A 17576-nucleotide genomic window follows, 5' to 3' on the forward strand; every position below is an offset into this window, starting at 1 on the left:
CCCCACCACAACACCCTTCCCGACAGCCCCAGACAGCCCAAACCAGCAGCACCCAGGGAATCCCCACATTCACTCCTTCAGGTTCATAAAAGGAATTGCAGAGCTCCAACACAATTCCTCACTGCAAGAGATGTGTAAGAAAATGAGCCTCCCAATTCACCACAGCTTCAATCTCAGTATCTTCAGTCTACAGACCCCTCCTTACACAGAGGATTTATTTCTCAGGACATTATTTCAGGTGGTTCCACAACCAAAAAGTCTCCAAGTCTGTTTGTTTTACAGCTCTTATTACATGCACACTTAGCTCTTTTCTGCAGCAGAATCCGCAGCACAGTGTAGTAACTTCCACCCATTTTCAGAATCAAATAGCAGAAAAAGATTAGGGACTCTCAGAGAGGAGAGCCGAAGGCATTAAACGGCTAAGAGATTACATACAGCTTCATTTTATTTTGCCTTCCCTCCCCAGAGGGTTGTGTGTGGGTGGGGATGGGAGGCAGGGGAGGGAGGAGTGGGTCAGTGACATAGTGCTGCTTCAGACAAAACCCCAAATCCCCGTGGCCCATTTCCTCTCTGTTCTTGCCACAATCCACCAGAAGCTAAAATATTTGTACAGCTCGTTTTGTCCTGCATATCGACACTCGCATTCAAGAGCTCAGAAACTCTCAGCTCCTTAAAATTCCTTCTTGGAGGGCTGTGTTAGAATCCAAAGAGGAGGCTTCACTTATTTTTGCAGCCTCACATCCCTCTTTCCAGCGGCAGTGTACTAATTTCAGCAGGTACATAGCTCACCAGCCCAGCTCCTCTCGGATTTCCCCTCTCGCCGCGCTCTTCCTCCGAGCTGCACCACGCACCGACACGCCTCAGCATTAATACCACACACTGAAGGCTGCCTGGCCTCCTAGGCACCACTCTAAATAAAACCACAGCTCACCTTCTCCCAGTCTGAAGCTGTAAATGCACGGCTGCACAACTGGAAGCTGCCGAGGCGCAAGCCCCTCGCTGGCACCGTTCAGAACGGGCTGCTGCAACTCTCTTACGGGAAGCTCTATTTTTAGTGCCCCGCCAGCACCTGCTCTTGACTTCACCTCCTTTCCAGCTCGCCTCCCGATCCTCAAGTACAAAGGCCATATACAAGACAAGTAAAGTGGCATGCAAGGGAGCATTGCTATGGGCCACTCTCCTTTGACAGCTAACACTTGATGTCCACAGCAGGCACAAACCACTGACCGCTGGCTGACTGGAGAAGGTAGAACTTCGTAGGACTAAATACCCACGCAAGGCTCTGCACTGCCCACAGCAGAGCTGGATTAAGAAATACAGAATGAAGAACACTGCTTTTAATACCTTTTAGCTTATTTTTACATGGGTTTTCCCCAAGCTTTGGGTAGAGTTTTATATTTCTTTAAATTCAGAGCAACAGTTTTACTCCCTGCTCTGTGAGCCTGTAGATGTGTCGACCTTCGGATTTAGCTTACCACAGAAGATGACTTTGGGGTTGTTCTTCTATTAGCTAAGAAGATTAACACACAGACAATACCTACTTATTCATCCCCATGAAATGATGAACACCATTCATAAACTACACTCAATAAATATATTATGATGCCATGACTCATGCCCATCCTCCTCTTCCTCATTCCCTCTTAAAGCTCTACTATTATCAGTAGCTCCGCGGACACAAAGGGAAGGTGAGCAGCACCCCCAGCAAGTTCCCAGTCCCTCCTGTAATTCCAAGATTGAGTGCTCTTGGCTTTGCCTAGGCAATTACTACCAGCTTCCTGCTGTAAATCAGCTACTCTCCCGTTGGTCATCTCTTTTACTGGCCATTGACTCCATTTACTGACTCCCCAGGGTAAAGGATGAGTTCAGACTGCTTTGCTTATACTTTGCAGAACGCAGCAATGAAAACTTTCCTCCTTGCATATATCCAGGACAAGATAGAGGGGGGAGTGGAAACCAGCCCAACCCTGAGACAACCAGCTTAGAACAACCTCTGAGAACAAGTCATATAAATCTTCCAGGACAGTTGTTCAAGCTGCTTTATTTTCAACATCTTGAAAAGCTTCCAGTGGAGGCACAAAACTGTACATACAATTTAAACTGAGAGACAACACCTCTGCTCGTGTTCCAGAAACCCCCTAAAGCCACAATTTCCTAAACACCCAAACATGACAGCAAAGCTCTATTCCAGGAACTGGAGAGAGTTCCTGGACACAATTCTGATGACAACCAGTGGCAACTGGGGACTGCTCTCACCCAACACGCTGAGCTTTCCTGTTCCTCACAGGGGCTTCACTGGTTCACGCTGGGTTTGGAGGGTGCAACAGACACTGCATGATTCTGTTAAACAGAAGAGACATGGCTTTGATTTGCTCAAGTGTGTGAAACTATTAGCCACACTTTACCTACATCAACAAAGGAGAACTGCAAGTCTCCAGGATATGCTGCTCCCTGAATTTAGAATCAGCAGCTGCCAAAGGCCATTATTCACCTGCAAGGGAATTCCTAGGCACAAGTTAATCTTCAAAATTAAACCCCTGAAATACCTACTAGCATCACTGACCTCTCCTATCCTCAACCAAACAACACATCCCTTCCCCAGTAGCTAATCCAAATTCCATCCAGGCTACAATAGAGAAGAATCATCATTTGCAGGTGTGAATCAGCTCACAAAAGCAGCTACCTTCTCTTGCATTCAAGTCTCACTCACCAGTCTATCTCCAGAATGCATCTGACCTGCTCTTCTCCAGGAAGACTTGTTATAAAACCCAGGGTAAGCCAACTAACTATTCCCCTCTTTCCCACTGCACCTCAGCCAAGTTGAATGACTAATTTTATTCCATACTCTTCACTACAATGCTACAGCATTAATCCTAGGTGTTTCCAACATCCACACATAGCCAACATGTATGCAAACACACATTTCACAAGAGAAAGGCACCAAAGCAGGCACTTGGACAAACCTTGTTTCAGCACAGATTAAATCCAGTCAGACTTGTGATACCTCAAGACCCTTGGGGTAATAATGAGAAACCACTGGCCCAAAGTGAAGCAAGAAACAACTGAGATGAAGTTAATCACAAAAGGTAAATGAAGTGAATTAACTCAGAGCATCACCTCCCTCCTTGCTACACTGGCAGCTAAGGTTTTTCACAGCCTCCCAGCCCCACTGCTCACCAGAAAACCACAGTCACCATGGACAACGACATCGACCCACACACCAGCTCTTCATCTTTAGCTGAAGTGCAGCAAGATGGCCTTGGACTATCTAAAACCAAGCAGTGTGACCTAGAGGAAAGTTGGAATGCTAAGGAAAATGTTTGCAAGCTACCTTGAATGCATCATGCTCGTTTCAAATCTCTACAGGTTCCACAATGGAGCAGACTCCTACTTCCCCAAAAGCTTTTGCAGGAACTGCTGTAAGTGATGTTTTGTGCTCCTTTCCTCCATTTTAAGGTGTGTGCAACAGCAGCCCAGGCTTTGGGATGTGAGGAAATGCACTGCACAGGAGGCAAAAATCCTCTCTATCGCTGAGCTCTGAAAAGAGCCCAAACAAAACCCTCACCTATTAATGGTTTTTGCCCAGCTTAAACAGGCATTTTAATTGTCCCTCTAACTGCACTGAGTAACACAAATAAAAAGGAAGCATCTTGTGTAATGAAGCCAGTCTTGAAATCTATCTATTAATAAAATATGAGTGATGACTAGCCTAGAAAGCAATAAAACAAAACAAAGCTAAAAGACAGTGAGAGTACCTTCAACAGCATTTCTACAACAGACAGAAGAACAGCTTTCATCACTTCATATTAAATGGAGGTAATACAAAGTCATTCCAAAAGAGATGAAACTAGAGATAAGTACAACAGAGGAAAAGAAACCATAGTTACACTAATTCACTTGGACTTATTGCATGCAATCCTCAAAACAACTCTTTAAAAGCTTATTGATTCCAGTTACAGAGCAGTTAAAATGCTTAATGCAGCAGCTTCAGAATTGGTTTGTATTTACAATTACTTTATGCTGTGTGTGAAACTCCAAATATGACAAATGAGGTGCTTGCTCTTCAAAATGCTTCCATGCATGACTCCAAAGGAATGGCTCCATTGATGGCAACTAGCCTAAATTAGAATTTAAGCAGGGCAGAAGCACATTACCTGTTAGGATTGCTCATTATTACTGGTTAGTCATGAGCAGAAACCTTTTTCATTTCAGTTACTAGTAACTGTTCCATCCAGGCCAACCACTCCAAGCACTCAGATTCCCCAGCTGTCAGCTGTTTCAAATTCAACCCAAAATGGGGGTCAAATAAGAAAGGGCAAGAGTCTAAAATGCATCCCCACAACTCTGAAGAACAAGGACTCTCTCCATCAGACTACAAATCTTGAGGATGCTTATTTGTCTTGAGGAAGTGCCATACAGTAAGATGAGGATGGTTTCAAACAAACCAACCAACCAAACAATGCTATGTTTGAGCCAGAACTTCGCTCTGAATCCTGGGTGTAAACTCCCCAGCACAAACACAGCCCTCCTTCCTGTGAAGTACAAACAAAGCTTCACAAGACCAGCTGGTTAGGAAATTAGCAAGTTGAGAATATCTTCTTCAGTTTCCACAGAGTCCTCTTAGATCAGTGAGGACGGAGCAGCATGTACAGAGGAGTCTGCTGAATTCGTTTTGAAAGTACTACTGATGTGCCTCCGTAGCACCAAAATGCTGTGCTGCAAATATTGGGTGGAAGCCAAACAGAGGCAAGCTTAAGAGAGCACTGGAGTAGTAAGAGATTTTCTTCTCCATACAGATCCAAAGGCAAGTTCCAAGTTTGAAAGCACTAATCCTGTCCTCAGACTAATTCCATTAAACTGCACACACCAAAGGCCGCTCTGAATAGCTCAGTACTTGAGAACGGTGATTTCACATTACATGTCTACCAGCAGCAACAGGCCATCTGAACACAGGCTGAAGGCATTTAACCATCTCATCTACAGTGAACTCAGAGAGCACCTTTTTGAACTCTGGCAAGCCAGCTGCAGTCTAGGGACTGTACATAACTGATTTTTCAGTCCAACTGAAGTATCAAATAATGAAAAGAGCACCAGCAGAAGAATATTTGGGTTGACCTTATTGAAAACATCAAAAGGCCTTAATGAAACCAAACAGAAAACACAAGTAACTGATTACCAACTTTTTGTATCCAATGCATAATTAAAAACCAAACCAAACAAAAAGGCAGTGCTTGATCTACACTAACACTCTGGGGAGGAAAAACTGTTGCCATTCAGATTTCACTTCACTCACTGTGGGCTTTGCAGTACAGACCACGTTTCACTGCATAAGCCCCTCTGTGAGGCAAAATTCCTGTTACTGGGAAGACTGGCTATATCCTCCAGAATCCAGCTTAGTTATCAACCATACTAGCACTACACAAGGATTTGCAGCAATTAGGACTAATCCCAGAGCCTTCAGTAAGCTCAAATTTAGTGAAAGTTCTTTAGAAAGAACAAAGCTTTGTCTATCCCATGTAAGTGAGCCAATACTCATTTAGCATGGTGGGAGGAGAACATTAAACTCCCATCAAATGGCAACATCTTCAGGCAATGACCTTCCCCTCCCCTGCTTTCTTATCCTTCTAATTTAAGGAAATCAAATGCCACTTAGGTGTATTTCACAAAAGTCTCCCCTGATACAGAGTGAAAGCCGACAAAATAAAGCTTTATCTGCAAGGGCAGGTCAGGAAAGACAGTACCAGCACACCAACACTCCCCTGGCAGCACATCACTGTAACTTCTCACACAACTCATTTCCAGCAGCCTTCAGCCTTGGAAGCAAGCCATAAGCCCAAGGAATTGTCCTCTTGCAGGTACAACCCACGTCTGGTTACAGACCTTCCTTACCTTTCTTCTCACGTGTGCAGTGACACAAATGCCAGCTCACTGCACAGCTGCTGGTCTGCACTGACACTGCTGTTTCTCAAGGCATAAATATGGAGAACAACAATGCTCCATCTACAGAGTAATCCCAGCTCCACCAGGAAGTCACCAGGCTCCTGGCACTGCACAGGATTGCTGCCCTTCCTACACACAGTGAAATGGAAGCACTCCAGGAGAATCACAGGTTCCCTGTATGTGCAACAACGAGCCTGGGAATCCTGAACGTACCAGGAGTGTGCAGCAGGCTGGTTTTCAACATGCTGTACTGGGGCCTTCCCCCATGGAGGGAACACATGGACCTCCCAATGAAATCCTGCTCCTCAGGCCAAAACTCAGGCCGCCAGCACCTAATCAGCAAGACAGTATAAATAAATGACAGCACCCACAGGGAACTTGATTTAGGCAGAAAAAGAACAGATTAAGGATGAAGAAATAGAACCCAAGCCTGAAGTCCTGCATAAGCAGGAACACTTCTGAGGCATGAACATCCTCCGAGCAGTGCAGCACAAGTGTCTGCTAGCTATAGAAATAACTTGCTAGAGGAGTTAGCAGCACAGCCTAAGTCTCCCTTTGTTATGATAAGCCTCCCTAAAGAGTTAACCAATAGATTTAACAACAGCTTTTGAAGTGCAGCTTTAAGAGGACTGCTCCCTCTCCCAACAAACCTGCCATGTAACTGTTTCAGCACTCAGCAGCAGAACACTTCATTAAGTCGCTGGTCTGAACAAGTTCAAACACATTTCCTTGGCCATGGGATGTAAATGCGGTGGGTACCAACGCACCGTGAAGAGCATAAACAAGTACATATTCAATTATTGAATTTATCACCTATCTGCCAGGACAGAGAGACTGCTCCTGGGAGTGCTGACTCTCAACGATGAAAACATGTTTACAAAGCTTGGTAATTGCTGTCGAGTCCACATTTTCAGTTCAAAGCGATGACAATGCCATCTTGTATTGCCACCAGAAGGATTTCAAATCCAAACCACTTCTAGCTTTACAAACTTAAAGACACTGCTCTTCAGAGGTGGCTGCAAAATCTGCTTCCCCCTGGGAGAGAAGGGAAGTAGAAAAGCTGTCTTCTCTCAACCCCTTTCACATGAAGAGGCAATAAATCAGACTGAATTTAAGAGATGCTGTCTATCATGTCAGCAGAGCAAATGAACAAAATTGATAGCTCAAAGGTTTGGATGTAATGGCCAGCTAGAATTAAAAGCTTTTGCCAAAGAGCAGACAGAGACAGTTTTGCTTTTGTTCATTGTGTGGCTGAACCATAATAGAAAAGATTTGCCTGGCTCATTCAGGTGTTTTGGGCATTGTTTCCATACTCTGTTAAACAAACAAAGCCATGCAATGCTCCCTCAAGTTTGAAGGACTGGCCTTTCTTTCTCTTTTGTAGCTGGTACACGAGATTTCCAGGCAACCCTTTTGCCCCTTGCCCTGTTTTTCTGATTTTACTCCTTCTGCCTGGGGCTTATCCTCAGCTTTTAATGCAGGCAGTCCCTGCACCTCTTCCTCCCAGCACAAGGGAGCTACATGCCCTGTGTTACCACCGCACCTGACTGACATACCCTTGTGACACCGATGCCAGGCAGAGCTGCTACTGCTCTGCACTTTCAGTATGAGAACGGAGGGACAGAGAAGCAGCTTGTCCCAGGCCACACAGGAAGCTTTTGGCAACACAGTGAGTTGAACCTGTTTCCCAAGTCCCAGAGCAGCAAGCTCCCCATTGAACCACCTTTCTTCTACATAAAATACCTGAAACTATTCAGATTTTCAAGGCAAGGGCATATGTTCAAACCTGAAAACTGTTTAAACTGTTGAATGCCACAAATGTCTACCAGACCTGCAACTCCCTACTCATACAGATAACATCTGTTGAAAGTGGCTCATATAGTTCTGCACCAGAAAGCTTAATAAGTTCCCTCTTCAAGATTAAAGAAACACCTACACATTCTAGATGCTTCTGCAAGTCCCTGGAGGGAAAAAATGCTGCTTAGTGCTGAGACAATGAACCAAGCTTCCTTCCTCAACAGCAACAAACCCCTGCTGCTTTACCTAGCACTAACAGGAAAGTGTTATTTATAAACTTGAGCCCTATATGAATACATATCTGCATGTCTATCAATGGCAGGCTACAGCATGTAGCAAGATGACCTTAGACTTAGACATTTTCAAAGGCCTAACATGAGAGATCACTGTAGGAGCAGAACAAAACAACAACATTGGAACAGCTCAGCCACACCTCCCACTCCAATTCATTTCAGTCTTTCTGTGCATTAAAGTGAACCTTCAAAACCTGAATCCTACCTGTTAGCAGGTAGGGGTTTTTAAAAGCAGCTGCATTATTTCTATGTGCCAGACAAGCTCACTAGAACTGTGACATTTATGTATCTTCTATAACTTCAGAAAGCATTGAGAGCAGTGCTTCTAGCCATATCTGGATGCAGTTGGGCTCAACCCCCAAAAAATACCTGCACTGTTGAATGTGTGGTTTCCTTTGCTTCCTGGTGCCATCTACAGCACTTGCTCTGCTTTGGAAAAATCTTTTTAGCTAAGTGGCTTTAGCAGAATTCCCATATTCTGGCCCCAAAGTTGCCATCCTGTATTTTCACACAACTGCACAAAGGTTTATTTGGATCCAAACCTTGCTAAGTATTTTCTAATCACGTTTCTATTGCTCAGAACTAATCAGGAGAAATGAAACCCAAGGCCCACCTGACAAGAAAGAGGCCTGCTCTTGTGTCACAAGCTGCTCCTTAGACATACAGCTGGACACAAGGAGGAGGGCGTCCCAGGATGCAAGGCCAGGTCTCACTTGTAACACGCAGTGAGTCCCCGCTGCCGCTGCTTTGCTGCAGTTTGAAGGCGCTACGCTCCCCATGATAACTGTCAGCTTAAATAGCCAGCAACACTGGGCAATAAAGACCTTGATGGAATTCCAAATCTACTAAAATAGATTAAGAATTGTGCAGGCCTGGCAGTCTGGGTCATGTCCAACACAGCACTGGAGGCTGTATTACAAGTGGAGATCTGTTCACATTTCAGTAACGTCCTCAAGTTCATTCTAATGTGTTACAGCCAATAAAAACTGCCTTTGCACTTCCTCTCCTGCACTCTAACTCCCTGACATACAGCCAGCCTCGATTATTTCTGCTGAAGTAGCTCCCTCACCTTCTGAAATGAGCCACAGCTACTTGGCTAAACCAGGGCCTCCTGTATTCAGGCCTTCCCCTCATCTACACACCTGCCTTACTCGCCATGTGTGCCTCCCTCCTGTCACTCAGTTACCACTCCCGGGGAAGGATAAATAAAAGGAGAAAGGAGGGGGAGATAGTAAAATGCTTCTTATTTTCTTTATCAGCTGTTGGTACTTCACCTATTCTATGACTACATGAAAGCATCTGCTCCTCTGAAACATTTAAATGCTGCACTGTCCCTGGCAGTGACCTTCTGCACATCTTTTTCTTTCTTTCTGCCCCTGAAATGCAGAGCTCTGCAATGGAACACAAGGCAGACCACAGCTAGAAAACACAGAAACAGCTTCACAAAATAAATTCTGTATTCATAATTGACCAGCTCAAAGCTCAGTCTTCTACACTACCAAAATAACATCACAGTGCCTGGTAACTGCAGTGAACACGAGAGAGCCACACAGAGTTTTGTTGTTTATGCAAAGCTGTCTCCAGCAGTCCAGCATGAGTGATATCCAAGATACACAAACTCCCCACATACTATCTCTTGAATTACACTTTCTGCAGCATCAGTGCTTATTTATCCCTGAATTGCAAGGCTCTTCTCCAAATATCAACCAGGCTAAGAACCTCTCTACCATGAGAGATTTCAGCCCACTTTTAACACTGACTCATGTGACAAACAGGAAAACAGCACTTCTACACTTCTCTGCTCCACATTAGCTGACAGCTTTGTGTATTGCTACTTGTGGGACTCTCTCAAGTAAAAATAACAACCAGAAGTAGGAGACAAGACTGCAGGGACCTAAAAGGCAAATGCACTGTTACAAACCCATTGTAAAGACCTGCCAGAATGCAGCAAGTGTCCTGTGATTTTATCAACATAGAGCCTCAGGAGAACAAGTGATGAAACTTAGAAAGTCTTCCTGTATGTAACTGGATGTACAGACCTTCTTATCAACTACTGAGTTTGCTTTAAAGATGCACCTGTTGTGAAATGAACTGACACAAGACTTCATCCTACTCCATCACAACTTTCAAATCAGAAGTATGAAAAACCCCATCCTTAAAAGTGCAGTACAGTCATTAAGAGACAGACTAACTCATTGTAGAGCAACCAGGCTAAGTTGCCATGCACAGCTCCATCTCAGCGAAGATTGTTTGTGCTGCATCATAATGAACACAGCTGAAGCATAAAAAGGAAGTGAACAAATCAAAGACAGAAAAAGGAGAAAAGGAAAGAAACCTCCAACACAACAAAACCCCCAAATCCCGAAACCCCCCTGCTGGTTTCAACAGGGAGAAGCTATCCCTGGCACCTCATAGGCCCAAACTGTATAATCAAACATGGCACTGTCTTCTGTCATGTTTGGGATTAGGTAAGGAGGGCAGAATAGAGATCCTTGCACATATTATGGCCTCTTTTAGTAAAGTAAGAACATTTTCAGAAGGCAGCAGTCCAGCAGTCTCTTTCAATGCACTGTGGTTTTTTTAAGAGGGTGAAACATGGAGAGAACCCAGCTCTTAAGAATCTAAAAAAATGAAATAGAAAACCTCTCTCTCGTGCAGCTCAGCTCAGCTAAGCACCATCACTTTGTTCATGTCTAATAAGTTAATAACTATTTCCACACCTGAAGATAAACTACTCCCTTTGCTTGGTTACAACCTGATGAAGGAGGAGTATTGCTTAAAAAGAGACCTCAAAACAGGAGGCCCTTCCCCAGAGAGGAACTGTTGTCTTCTTGATGTTACCTTTCAAACATTTTCTGTACTAATAGAATGCCTTCAGTGAAGGTTATGCATTAGTTACACCTAAGGGAACCCCATAACACATGCGGCATTTAAATCCGTGTTAAGTTAGTAGCATGTCAAACGCCTACCCGGCTCTGTACATCTGCTAAAGCCAGCAAATATGACAGCGTTAGTTACAGTTTAACACTGATTTATAGTCAAGTTATCCATTTAAAGACGCTCTGCTTCAGTAAATCACCAGCCCAAGTTACAGCGAAGCTAGGACACAACTCGCAAGGCGCTGGCTGGCACTGCTAGCACAGGCTCCAGCTTTCCGAAAGAGCCCTCCTCAGAACCAGCACCCTCAACAGCTAAACACGAACCAGCCAGCCACTAAACGTGAGCTGTCCCGATCACACTCGGCTCCCCAGGAAGCTCCAGCCTGCGATTCCCACACCAAAGGCGAGCAGGACCGAGCCAGGCCCCGCTCGGCAGGCGGGGTGCCCAAGGAGCCCACACCCTGGCAGGCACCATCACGGCAGGGCTCTGCCCAGATAAGATCGCTCCTTCCCATCATGCTCAAAGACCCAAGTTCAGACGAAGAGAGAGGCGCGGGGGGGGATAAGAAAAAAACCAAAAAAAGATTAGGGGTTATGAGATCATCCTCTTACCTCTGGGGATATGACAGAGCCTTGATTGTTTTACCAGGACAGTTACGCCCCAGCCCTCCTGTACACCGTCCCCGAGGTGCAACAGGGGGCCAGTCCCCACGGCAAGGCAGCGGCTCGGAGGAGAACGAAGGAAAAGAGGACGGGGGAGGGAAGGGAAAGGCACGAAGCGGCTGCGATGGGGGAGCCACACAAAGGCAGAAGCGTCGAAGGACCAGGACAATGCCCTGCCCGGTCTAACACCGAGCAAGCAAGGAAGGAAGGAAGGAAGAGCATCACCCAGGCGCCTTCCCCACAGGGCCGGACCGTGCCGCCCCGCCTCAGCGATCCCGCCCCGGGCCGACACACTTACTGGAGTCCAGTGCAGTCCAGGAGCTTCCGTGAGGAGAGCCGGGCCGTGCGGGGACTCGCCGCCTGCTGCCGCGCTCCCCTCCCGGCCCGGCTCGGCGCTTTCTCCTCCCGCCCCCTTCTTCCTCCCAAGAAACTTCACTGACCGCGGCGACAGCGCCGAGGCCCCCGCCCCGCCGTGCGCATGCGCCGCAGCGCCACCTCCCGGGCGGCGCCGGGCGCCGCGGGGCTTCCTGGGAGCTGTAGTGCGCTGGGAAGGGCAGCGGCGGCGCGGCCCCGCGGAGCGCTGCCCTGCCGCGCAGGCCCTGACGGGAGCCGTAGTCCGGAAGGTGCCCTGAGGAGCGAGGCTTGCTGGGAGCTGTTAGCCAGGCGTGGGCTTGGCGGTGGGGCGGCGGGTGCCGGGGCGCGTCGGGGGAGCTCGGGGGAAGGCATCAGCCGTGACACGAAGACACCACCGGTCACTGCTCACAGCGATTTCCTGCAGCTCTGCTCTCTGGGGGATGTGCGGTTACTTTGGGTTTAATGTTGCCTTTAGAGCAGAGGGACTCTCAGAGACGGAATGAGCAGCTTGCATGCGTGGAGAAGCTTCCCTACGCCTCCCACAGAACCTTTGTCAGCTTAGATGCTACCACAAAGCCTTCTGAAGGCACTGGTCACTACGATTCTAGCGGCAAATAACAACTTCCAGTAATGATGTTTAAGCAGTTTTACTGGGAATTCTACTCCAAACGCTTCTGGGGGCCACCCAGCCCAACCTCCCTGCTGGAGCAGGCTGCCTGGGATGGCAATGCCCACGCTGGTTTGGAGTCTCTCCAGAGAAGGAGAGATTCTCTCTGGGCAGCCTGCTCCAGGGCTCCGGCACCCTCACAGGGAAAAAATTGTTTCTCATGTTCAGGTGGAACTTCCTGCTCCAGTGTGTGCCTGGTGCTGGGCACCACTGAAAACAGTCTGGCTCCATCCTCTTGCCCCCCTCCCTTTAGCTATTGATCAGCATTGATCAGATCCCCTCTCAGGCTGCCCTTCTCCAGGCTAAAGAGCCTCGGGGCTATCAGCCTTTCCTTACCAGAGAGATGCTCCAGTCCCTTCCTCATCTTTGTAACCCTCCGCTGGACTCTTTTTTGCTCAATGCTTTCCAAAATAGTAATACATTTTTCCCCCCTGCTAGCTTAAAGCCACGATATCTCTAAAAATAGAAATCATTTGAACTCAGCCATTGCCTGTAAATACATCTTTGTTTCGGGCTGGCATTTAAGGACCAAACTCGCTCTGCAGTGAAACAAAAGCTGCAATCAGAGCTCAACAATAAACGCTGAAGTCAGCCACAAACAATGCCATACCATTCCCATGGCAACTTTTCCCTATCAAAGCCCGGCTAGGTCACATACTTTGCAGCTGCAAGAGCCAAAAAGCTTTTCAATCTGGACTCCATTCACAATTATTCATACATTTTTGGAATGATTTTCACTTAACAGTGTTTTACTGGAGCTAATGTAAGACAATTAACAGTAGCCAGCTCTGCGTCCCTCCCCCGCTTGGGTCCCAGGCTGACACTTCTGGTGCTGACAGAACTATCAAGACTCTGGCAAGCCCATTAAATGATGGCAGGATGTGGCCTGCGGTTGCCCTGCTCGTGGAAGAGCCATTTGCAAAAGCAATATGCCTTTTGGGGGATCATAAAGCCATGCAGTCAAAAACCATTTCGTTACACACCTGCAGAAGATGGGGAGTGAAAACCGTGGCAGCCTACAGTCTGCCAAGCATCTTCTCCAGCCTCCCAAACAAGGTTTGGATAAACATGCATTGTGATAAGGAAGGGAAAACAAGATGATGGTGACATTTAAACTGGGGAATACATTCCACTGAAGTCAGGTAGCAAACCTCCTCTTGCTGTTTACCTTAATTTCCTTCATGGAATACTTCTGCAACCTTCCTTTAGAAATGGAACCCAACAGGGTTATGTTTCAACACTAAACCCTTTAGGTACCAATCTTTGATGTCCAAGACAACCTTCTGTGCATAGAAACATAAATATTGTCATCCCTAATGCCTCAATTTAAAGCAAAATTTCTTTCAGTAGGAGGCTGCTCATAGTTCTGGTGTTGTGATATTGTACTGGTACACAGGCTGCTAAAGCTCAGCTGGGCTCACTGGCTTCAAATTTATTCAGTGTTCCAGTGTGCAAATGTGGCAGCTGAAAGAAACTGTGGTGACAAACAGGCAAACTTCAGATCTGAAGTCATTAGATCATGTGGGTACTTTCCCATTTTTCTGCAGTACAAAGTAGGTGTGCAGAGACCACAAAGGTCAGAATCTATTTTTCACCTACCTTGTAATGTCTAAAAATGTTCAAGAATAAAGTCTGCACCATCTCCTGTCCCATGCAGTGCCACAGTGTAGAAACTGGCAGGGAGCCCAGCGTATTCCAGCAGAATGATGAGACAGGCACTTATTTCCTCTCCACTTGTCTCTATTCATAGTTTCCAGAAGCTGGCAGGTATTCTCACAGCAGACTTCATGCCTGGGAAAAATATTGGCAGGCCCCTTCTGTACCAATACGTTACTCAGGAGCTGCTTATGATTCTCAGCACTGCAAGAAGTAAGAGAGTTTGGACATCAATTCCTGCTGGGCTTCCAGTGCTCAGGATACAGTCTGCAGTAAATGACACTGGGTGGGTGACCTGCAGCAGTATGAATCTTACAGAACAAGTGTTTATTTCACAGGGTTTGGAGACTCTTGGTAGAGAGTGGGAGTTCTACTATACCTGTGTAACAGTTATATCCAAAGGAGTAATAGATGTGTATATATTTATATACAGTATGTATACAATATGCATATAGTGGGTGAGAAGCTGGACACGAGCCCGCAGTGTGCACTTGTAGCCCAGAAGGCAAGCTGCATCCTAGGCTGCATCAAAAGCAGCATGGCCAGCAGATTGAGAGAGGTGATCCTGCCACCTCTGCTCTGCTCTAGTGAGACCTCACTTGCAGTGCTGGTCCCTCTGGGGCCAGCTCTAGAGCCCTCAGCACAAGAAGGGCATGGACCTTATGATTACAGTGCTGGAACACCTACAAGAACAGGGAGTTGGGGTGGTTCAGCCTGGAGGAAGGAAGGCTGATGGTGAGGCATTTCAGAACTTAGAGGGGGACTATAATAGAGTTTGGGACAGTCTTTTTAGCAAGGCCTGTTGTGGCAGGAGAAGAGGTGATCATGCAATTGTCAGGGTTGGAAGGGACCTCAAGGATCACCCAGTTCCAACCCCTCACACGAGATCACCACCCTCATGGGGAAGAACTTCTGCCTGACATCCAATTGGAATCTCCCCACTTCTGGTTTTGCTCCACCCCCCCCCTCCCCCCAGGCCTATCACTCCCTGGCACCCTCAGAAGTCCCTCCCCAGCTTTCTTGTAGCCCCCTTCAGATACTGGAAGGCAACAGTGAGGTCTCCTTGGAACCTTCTCTTTAATCTGAAAGAAGGGAGGTTTAGACTAGATATAATGATGAATGTTATTATGTTGAGGATGGTGAAACACTGGCCCAGCTTGCCCAGAGAGGTGGTAAAAGTCCCATCCTTGCAAACATTCCAGGTCAGGTTGGATGGAGCTCTGAGCCACTTGTTCCAGTTGAAGATGTCCCTGACCACTGCAGGGCAGCTGGAACAGATGACTTTTAAAGGACCCTTCTAACCCAACCCATTCTACGATTCTGTGATACACAGGGGTAAGAATGCACAGCTGCCTATGTTTAGCCTGCATCTGGGGCTAAGCTACAGCAGCTGCTCTAATACAGGATGAGCCCTGCCCAGCAGTAAAGGAGAATCAGGGAAAGGAGAGGGGATCCATGGGCTGAAATGAAAATGGATTTAATGAAACAGCAGAAGTAGTACCAATGGCACATAAAGTACACAAAGCTACCCTCAGCCCAGCTAAAGGTACAGCAGTCATGCTAAAGAGCAAAGCAGTTCTCAAGAGCAGGAGGGGAGGAGGAGCCCAGGCAAAAGCAAGGAGTCCAAGCAGAAAATCCCCTGCCCTCAGCAAGCTTCCCTCTTTGTGCTGTGTGATGTTTATGGTCTAGGACACACCTGTAAGCAGCTCTGGCCAGCTGCCCTGGCTGACTGCTAGTGACCTGCAGCCCATGACTGGCCTAGGATTCTGGCCCAGCAAAACCAGGACATCAGCACACGTATGCCCTCTCTGTATAAACACACATCTTGCATGTCCTGGCAACGAAGCTGAAAGGTTCATCAATTCAAAACCACCCCATCCTTGACTGTTCTAATAGTATTTTGATGAGGAATAATTTTATCCAGCAGAGGAAGTTCAGCAACTTTATACATAAGCAGAAACAGAGAGCTACGAACAAACCCTCACTTCATTGCCTAGAGAAGTTCATTCTGCCTTAGACAAAATGGTTTTGTTAAAACTAACAGTTTTGCTACAGTGGAAAACAGGAAAAAGCTTGGCCAGTGAATTGCCAAGTGCAGAGCAAAAGGCTCTCAATAAAGTCCTTTTCTTTTTTTATGGGTTCAGCATAGCAGATTCCATCCACATGCAGTATTCCTCCAGTGCACTGTCTTCAGAGGGGCGTTACCAAACTGCTTTTCTTAGAGGCTGTGATCAGAAGAGGACATTCCTCTGCTTCAGTAACTCTGCTTCTGCTAACACCTTCAGTGTTAGCACCCAAGGAAAACTTTTCAGCCATTAAACTTTATCCCAGAGGATGAATGTCTGAGTTCTGCAGCAGCATGGGATCCATGGGGTAATATTTATTACCCAGTTAAATGATCTGCTAATGTAGAGACAGACAAAAGTTCTCCAAGGCTGCTGTCAGTATGACCTGGGGAAGAACCACCCTTTGTACCTCAGGGTTCCTGGCTGCAGTGACATCAAACATATGAGCAAGACAGACTCTAAGAAACAAGGTTGTCTTCTCCACCACGGGAGTACATCCTTGTTCACCTCCTCTTACAGAGTTGGTGAGACCCCACCTGGAGCTCTGGGTCCAGTTCTGGAGCCCCTAGTACAGGAAGGATCTGGATGTGCTGGAGCGTGTTCAGAGAAGGGCCACGAGGATGAGCAGAGGGCTGGAGCTGCTCTGCTCTGAGGACAGACTGAGGGAGTTGGGGCTGTTCAGTCTGGAGAGGAGAAGGCTCCCAGGAGACCTCATTGTGGCCTTCCAGTATCTGAAGGGGGCTACAAGAAAGCTGGGGAGGGACTTTTGAGGGTGTCAGGGAGGGATAGGACTGGGGGGAATGGAGCAAAACTAGAAGTAGGGAAGATTCAGATTGGATGTTAGGAAGAAGTTGTTCCCCACGAGGGTGGTGAGAGCCTGGCACAGGTTGCCCAGGGAGGTGGTGGCAGCCTCATCCCTGGAGGTGTTTGCAGCCAGGCTGGATGTGGCTGTGAGCAGCCTGCTGTAGTGTGAGGTGTCCCTGCCCATGGCAGTGGGGTTGGAACTGGCTGATCCTTGAGGTCCCTTCCAACCCTGACAATTCTGTGATACTATGAATTTCTGAAGCCTGAGAGGGTAACAATGCTGATCCCCAAGCTATTGCTAGCCAACAGGTAGTGAAGGACAAACAGCCTTTCCATCCCTGCAGGCAATCAGCTAAAAGGCTGGAGAAGGAGACCTCCTTACAGTCATTGCTTTACAGCAACGCCCTGTGAGGAAGGGGCACGTTGAGGACAATGCAAACCTCTTTCCTCCATGCCT

At 47.0% G+C, this 17576-nt stretch overlaps 1 protein-coding gene across 10 annotated transcripts in view; it reads right to left on the minus strand.

The window, feature by feature from the left end:
* PLEKHA1 (pleckstrin homology domain containing A1) overlaps positions 1 to 12068 on the minus strand; it is a 38560-nt gene extending 26492 nt beyond the window's left edge. For 4 of the 10 annotated variants that reach the window (XR_008462356.1, XM_054163213.1, XM_054163211.1 and 1 more), the window contains exon 1: positions 11871 to 12068. The gene's annotated coding sequence lies outside the window, so the exon portion shown is untranslated. The remainder of the gene's footprint in view (positions 1 to 11870) is intronic. The other 6 variants (XM_054163215.1, XM_054163214.1, XM_054163210.1 and 3 more) reach the window with 2 other exon arrangements.
* Between the last annotated feature and the right edge of the window lie 5508 nt (positions 12069 to 17576).

This window comes from Dryobates pubescens, chromosome 8 (assembly GCF_014839835.1).
Source record: "Dryobates pubescens isolate bDryPub1 chromosome 8, bDryPub1.pri, whole genome shotgun sequence".
Taxonomy (NCBI): domain Eukaryota; kingdom Metazoa; phylum Chordata; class Aves; order Piciformes; family Picidae; genus Dryobates; species Dryobates pubescens.